The following is a 7,066-nucleotide window of genomic DNA, read 5'->3' on the forward strand; positions in this document are numbered from 1 at the left end:
TCAGTTTGCATTATGTAGAGTGGAAAAGTCAACCATAAAGGTCATTCGATTTTTAAATGGGTTATTCCTCAGGATAAAAACAGTCCCAAAAAATAATTTCCTAGAAGTTCAACATATTCCTCCTTCCAGGTGCTTGGAATGTAATGGAATGTTGTTAAAATAAGTTCTGGCCCATCAGCATGCCAGACAGAAACTGGAAGTAAGCTGTTGCAGGTCCCCAAAGGCTCCGTCACAACCCTAAGGAGAAGACATATAACTTTCACTGTCCCAAAGTGGTTATGTTTAAAAAAGAAAATAGGCACAGGTGGAACATTTTAAATTATAGACTTTCAATACAGGGGCAGTGGGGACAGGGGGGTGTCCCCCCACTACCCCCAAATGTTTCAGCTATATATAGTGACTTACCAAAGTGACTCATCACAAGTACCTACAAGGCGACTGACAGGCAACTGACCGATGAGGAAGGTATTTGGACCACTTAATAAAACCAGCACAACTTAGAATCTTCATTATTAAGAAGAGAAAACCATTTATTAAACATTCGCCAGGCACCAAACCCTCTAGGCACTGTCACACGCTCTACTCATCACAAGGCTGCCAAACTCAGTGCAGAAACTGAGGCTGAGTAAGTCACCTAAGGTCATGCAGCACCAGAAACTGGATTCCAACCAGGTCTGAAATCAAAGCCCACCCCAGCTTGCTGCAATGCTTCAGAACCTAAGCTTTCTGATGATCAATAAACTACATGCTTAACAACGTTTACACATCTCTGTTATAGTTCAGGGAAAGGTTTTTAAAAATGACATGCACAAGGGGAAAAAATAATGCAGGTTCTGGAGGCAGGCTGCCCAGTGTTCAAATCTTGGCTCCTCCACTTACAAGCTGTGTGACCTTGGACTCTTTTAGCTCCCCTGTACCCATATTTCCATGCATTAAAATGGTAGCCATAACAGTCCCTATCTCCTCAGGCAGATAAAGCATTTTGGTGTTGTTGTTGTTGTTGTTTTAAGATTTTATTATTTATTTGACAGAGAGAGAGAGAGACAGGGAGAGAGGGAACACACACAGGGGGAGTGTGAAAGGGAGAAGCAGGCTTCCCACTGAGCAGGAAGCCTGGTAAGGATTAGATCCCAGCACCCTGGGACCATAACCTCAGCTGAACAACTGAGCCACCCAGGTGCCCACAAATAAAACACTGAGAATCATTCCTGGCATGAGTTAAACCTCAGAAGGTGTGGGCTTGTGTTACTTCCTGCTGGGCACTAGATAGGGCCAGCAGCCTCAGGCCCACTTTTTTAGCAACTCATTTGCATAAACAAAGCCCAGGCTCAGCCACTTTGTGCTCACCCTATGGTTTCTTCCTGTCACTAACATCTCTCCTCACTCCTGCTCTGTGGCACTAAGCTCTGGGCCTCAACTTCCCATCTGTCAAATGAGGTGAGGAGCCCAGCTGATCTATCTGAGATCCTTCCAGCTGGGCAATCTAGGATTCTTGGTAACTCAGGGCCCAGAAATTTCAGAACCATCCTAACACAAACATTACCAGATGACACCCACTCATTTTCCTCAAATCTTCTCTTCTGTATGATGTATAAATGCTTATTTTCATGGCAAATCTTCTCCAAGATCCCAGAGCTCCACGAGCACCCAGAATAGGCTGGGCAGGCATCCCCAGTGCTGAGGCTGGGGACATGATGGTCAGAAGCTCTGACCCACAGGGGAGACGGATTCCAAATCAAGCTGCTCTGATAAGCAGGTCCTCCCTGTTAGAGAGGATTTCAACAGAGCACAGTTAAGAGGAAGTGCAGGCAAGAAACTCAGAACTTGGCCCACTGGACAGAGGGCAGTAGGACAGTGGGCCGGAGGGGTGACAGAGGGATGGAGAGGAACGGCACAATCAACAGAGGCCAGCCAAGGCAGCACTGATGCTCAATGTGAGAGGGTGGGCTGGGGACACACTGTGAAAATGGCTTCACAGGCAGGAAGCAAGCCCAGCTCAGCACAAAGCAAAGTCCTGAGCAGGAACCTGCTGGGACCAGGTTGGACACTAAGGTGAGCTGAAAATGGCTGCAGGACCCAGTGCAGTCTGAATCTCACCCATGCATCTCACAGGCTGTGTGACCCCGGACCAGTTATGCTACATCCTTTAATGTTTCCTAAAGGGTATATTCACTCCATAACCCTGAGCCATGTTCTCATTTGGGTGAGTGTGGGAGGCCGCAATAAGGCTTGAGACGAGAACCAAACCAGACCCTGACTTATGCCTCCTTTAAAGTCTGAATAACCTAACAAAAGGTTTAGGACGGGAAAAGTTGAGTAGCACTGGGAAAGAGTCTGTGCTATGTGTTGTGCGCTCACCTACGTGACTTCCCACACGCTTACTAAACAAATGAGAACAATTCGGTTAGGCTAAAAAGTTCATTGCTGGTCCTTGCTGCCTTAGTACAGCCCATAAATTACTGTCAGGTTTGCTGTATTTGTACTGGCATCAGCCATTTGGCGTCATGAGGAACCGTAGTTGCTTAACTAAACACAGATGTAATGTCACTATATATATGGCCTTAATGCTTTGAATAAACTTAGCACTGTTGGACATCCTCCTCAGTGCTCCTCCTGCCCCCCATCTCTTTGCTTCTCGAGTTCTTCTCTTCATCCTCTTACCCTCAAGTTCCTGGTTGATTTGTTGCGCCGGCCACGACAGGTGAGGATCCAATGGTGCCCACAATCTACAGGGATCCAATATATACAATTAGGACAGCCTGGAGGGGGGTGGGCAATGCGGGCTGGACAGGGAGTTAAGAAGGAGTCAGGAAGAAGTCATTCCCACACTTGAGGCATGGGTTGGTACTGACCAGAGACACTGGGTAAGAGACGGTGTCCTAAGACTGCTGTAAGACTAGCTGAGTCCAGGCAAAGCACCTAACTGTGTTTAGATGGAACCCATCTGTAAAAGGGGGGCGGGGGGTGGTGGTTGAAGCTGGTTGAGCATCTGACTCTTCGTTCTGGCACAGGTCATGATCTCAGGGTCCTGGGATCAAGCCCCACCTGACTCCACACTCAGTGGGGAGTCTGCTTGAGATTCTCGGTCCCTCTGCCTGGCCCATTCACCTGTGCCTGCATGTGTTCTGTGGTGCACTCTTTCTCTCTCTCTCTCTCTCAAATAAATAAATCTAAAAACAACAACAACAAAAAGGAAGACAGGAAGGATCAGGAGACCTGCTGTTAAGGTCCCAAAGACTCCACCCTCCTCAACTAGCCTCCGGAAATAATGTAAGTGGATGCCCAGGAGCCTCCTGGACACAAAACTTACCAAAGCAAAGCTTTCAATTTCGTACTGGAGAAAAGGGTGCTGTGCAAGTTCAAGACAAAAAAGCCGGCCAGGGTGGGGTGGGGGGGTGAAGGTGGGTTTGGATGGGGTTGGCCCTGTAGGGCTCTGGCCACTAAATGCCCACTGCCCAAGCCAGGAGCCTGGAGTCTGTGCAGATAGTCCTTCTGCTTCTTGAGGCTTCCACATCATGGCCTCGCCCTGAAGTTTCCTCCTGGTAGCTCCTTACCCAGGGAGGCCACCTGTGAGCAGCCCCCCCCACACCCCAGCTTCTGCCCCTCCATCCAGCTGGAGGGAAGGATCCCCAAGCCTGCTCTCTCTGGTCTGTCCTGCACAGAGAGGAGTATGTGGCCCCGGAAAGGAGGGTCCCTGAGGATATCTGAGTCCCTGGCCGGAAGACAACTGGCTTGAGAATGTGGGGTTTCTGTGCTTCTAGGCACAGCAGTTCCTAGAGGAAACAGGGTAGGGAGCTCCAAGGTGGAGGGGAGACCCAGATGCCAGTGGCCCCCTAGTGGAAGGGTTTCAGTGACTCCAGAGGTGAGAGGGGCCCGGGGTCAGGCCTGGAGGTGGACAAGGACCTGTGGGGTAGGGGGCCAGAGATGGAAGTGATCCCAGGGTGGTCGCAGCCCCAAAGTGGAGGGGTGGGGGGAAGGGGTCCATGGGCCAGAAAGGAATGGTATCCTGGGGCTCCTGGGTAAAAGGCACTAGAGGTGGAGGGGGCCCAGTGGGGCCCAGGCTGCGCCGGCAGAGCCAGCTCCTCTGGGGCTGGGGAGCCCGGCGAGTCTGAGAGACAAAATTTTCCATCAAGTTCTGGAAAAGAAGCCTGTCAGCACAGGGGTCTCTCCGGGGGTCAGACGAGCCCAGTGGTGCTGGGCCCCTTGATGTCAGTAGGGCCCCACGGGTTCCCTGGATACAGAGAAGTGGAGCGAAGGCTGTGGGGCAAGGGCTGTGGGGTGTAGGAGCACCAGGCCGCCAGGAACCTGTCCGCCAGGCCCCCCTCCCACTCCCTTGGACGAAGCAGCAGGTGGCAGCGGGCAGGAGGGCTCCAGCTTCCCTCTCTCCCTAGCGCCCCTACCCCTCCCCAGCCCCTCATTACCTGAGTCAGCGGGGCTGCGATGCAATCATCCGCGCCCTGCGCAGCCAGCGCGGAACCCCTGCCTCCCCGGAAGGCGCTACTTGCGCAGCGAGTTCGCTAGGCCCACGGAAGTCGGTGGGCGGGGCAGGCAGGTGCGCGCACTCTGAGGCGGGTAGGGGGCGGCAAACAGCGGCGCGCGCCTCCGCAGGCCCGTGGTCCCTCGCCCAGCCTCCTGTTCTGTCCTGTCCGGTGAGGGGGCTGGCCGCGCCCCCTGCCGGCTCCCGCCGCTCTTCTGCCCGGCTGACTCCAGGACCCCAGTCCCCCGCCCAGTCCCCGCCTCCCCAGCGCTGCTTGAGCTCCACGCTCGCCCCGCTGCCGCTCCTGGGCGGCTCGCCTGCCCCGGTGCGGCGTGGCCAGCCCTTTTCTCTCCCCAGGGCACAGTGGAGCCGCGAGGGAAGGCCTGAGGGGATCTTCTGTCTGCCCAGCCCCAGTGGACACCGTCCAGGGGCCTCTCTACCTGGTGGGCTCCACCCATGGCCATCTTGGAACCCCTGAATTCCCTTCAGAGACCAGGTGAAGCCCTCCTTGGGGAATCCAGGCTCCTGGGGCCAAAGCGAGTTGATCTTGTGTACTGCTGTGTTTGTTCCCTGGCCTGGCATGGATTGACAGTCGCTGAATTGATCTATTCTGGGGTCATCAAGGGCAGAGAAAAGAGTTCAGGGCTGGGAACCCCAGGCCTGGGGTCCACACAAGGCTTGGAGCCCTCTTGGCTGTCCCTGGCAGAATGACCAAAGAGGAACCGTCAGAAACATGGATCTGCCTTGAACTGGCAGAGCATTCAGAGACAGGAAGGGGAATGTCTCCTTCGCAGAGTATCTGGAAGCCTGCAGTGGAAGATGGATTTGTCTGAGCCATGGTCATTAGTGTTGGGCCAAGGAACCCCTGACTTGCTTCTCCCACCTGCATCCTAGGTCTAAAAACTCTTACAGGGTGCCTGGGTGGCTCCCTCAGTACAGCATCTGTCAAGGGTCCTGGGATCTAGCCCTGCATCTGGCTCCCTGCTCAGTGCAGAGCCTGCTTCTCCTTCATCCTCTCCCTCTACTTGTGCTGTTAAATAAAATTTTTTAAAAAGTTAAGGAAAAAGAAATGAAAAGAAAACTCGTAGCACCTGCTAATTATGATGGCAGGAGGGGTGAGAAATTCTAAAAAAAAAAAAAAAGCAATCTCTTAAGAGACTATATTAACACTTCTTACAGTACTTGGTGCATAATACATAATAAATAAGCATTTTTACAAATGCTTACATTTCTGGGTGGTTTTAAGGAAAAATGCTGAGTTTCCTTCAAACCCCAATATACCTTCCTCTGTTTATTTTAAGATAACACCTACAGAAGAGTACATACTGCCTCAGGCCTGACTTAATTAGCTATGTAACAAATAGAATTAATAAATCCACCTTTATGGTGTTCCTGGCAACTCTCCCAAGTCCTCTCCAGCCGTCATACTGAGTCTTAGGGTTTTGAAACCCCACAATGACTAGCGACCATTGTTCTGAATCCAGAAGCAAAACAAAACAAAAGATGAAAACATTATGGCCCACAGATTTACATGACACCCTCTATCTGCCTTTTCCTCACCCTCTCCCCTGTCCTGCCACCCACCCGCAGCTCCCTGCCCCAGCCCAGAGCCCTTCCCCAGGGCCCATCAGTGAGCCTAAGAATTAAAAATAGGAGTGAGATAAGCTATGTGGACACTTGCACTCCCCTCATCTGTGAGAACCTCAGTGCCTCCCAGCACCCCTCCGTAATAATGAGACAACTATGTTAGGGTGGCCCGTGCGAATCCCAGCTCTGCTGCTCACTGCTGACTGCCTTGGCAAAGCCATCCAGCTTCCCCCATGCAGACTGAACCCTGAGACCCCCAGAATGATTCTCACCCCAGTTTTTCCTTTGAGGGCTGTTGCAAGCTGTTGCTGGAGGAAGACAAGCATGTGCCATCAGCTCCCTCGGCTCAGTTCCAGGCCCAGGACTGGCTGACCCGTCCTTGATGGTGTGCAGAAGCCTTTCCCCATCTCCTAGGCTGTGTGAGGATTGGAGACTGAGTAAGTGGCAGTGATGGCTAGCTGTAAAGAATTGTCTGGTTTTGTCCGTTTGGGGTCTGTTTGGGGAGTTCTTGGTACCTCCCCAGTAATATGGTGTAGAGAAAGTATGTTGGCCAGCCTGCCAATGTGAGGGGAGATGTGGGCCTCCTCTGAGAGCCCACAGAGGGACTTCACGCCTGACCTCTGAGCCTCCCAGGCCTTACTAAGTAGTAGCAGGTACAGATACCTGTGGAAACCACTCCTATGCCAGCCCCATGCTGAGCCCTGGACACACCAGAGTGACTGACAGCCCATAATCCCTGTCCTTGCAGATCCCCAGTCTTGAGGGGCAGGTAGACCTGTCACCTCACGAATCCAGCCCCATCTCCTTGCAAGGAAAATGATTCAATGACCAGATGCAGACCTCAGGAGGGTCATAAGCACAGTGTCAGGATTCTTACAGATCCTCCAGCCCATCCCTGGGTGGTAGGCGGGGTGAACTGAGGTCCAAAGGGCAGGGAGATAGGAGGTGGTCACAGGATGAGGCCAGAGGCCTCTTTGCTCTGAAAAACCCTTTTGCGTCTCT

General features: G+C 52.4%; 1 long non-coding RNA gene across 1 annotated transcript in view; it reads right to left on the bottom strand.

Annotated features, from left to right (window-relative positions):
* Positions 1–4,680, bottom strand: part of LOC132008603 (uncharacterized) — an 8,513-nt gene extending 3,833 nt beyond the window's left edge. The window contains exons 1-2 of the long non-coding RNA XR_009401675.1: positions 4,422–4,680; positions 2,662–2,726 (exon numbers count right to left, since the gene is read on the bottom strand). This is a non-coding gene — a long non-coding RNA (uncharacterized LOC132008603). The remainder of the gene's footprint in view (positions 1–2,661; positions 2,727–4,421) is intronic.
* Between the last annotated feature and the right edge of the window lie 2,386 nt (positions 4,681–7,066).

Source organism: Mustela nigripes, unplaced genomic scaffold, assembly GCF_022355385.1.
Source record: "Mustela nigripes isolate SB6536 unplaced genomic scaffold, MUSNIG.SB6536 HiC_scaffold_464, whole genome shotgun sequence".
Taxonomy (NCBI): Eukaryota; Metazoa; Chordata; class Mammalia; order Carnivora; family Mustelidae; genus Mustela; species Mustela nigripes.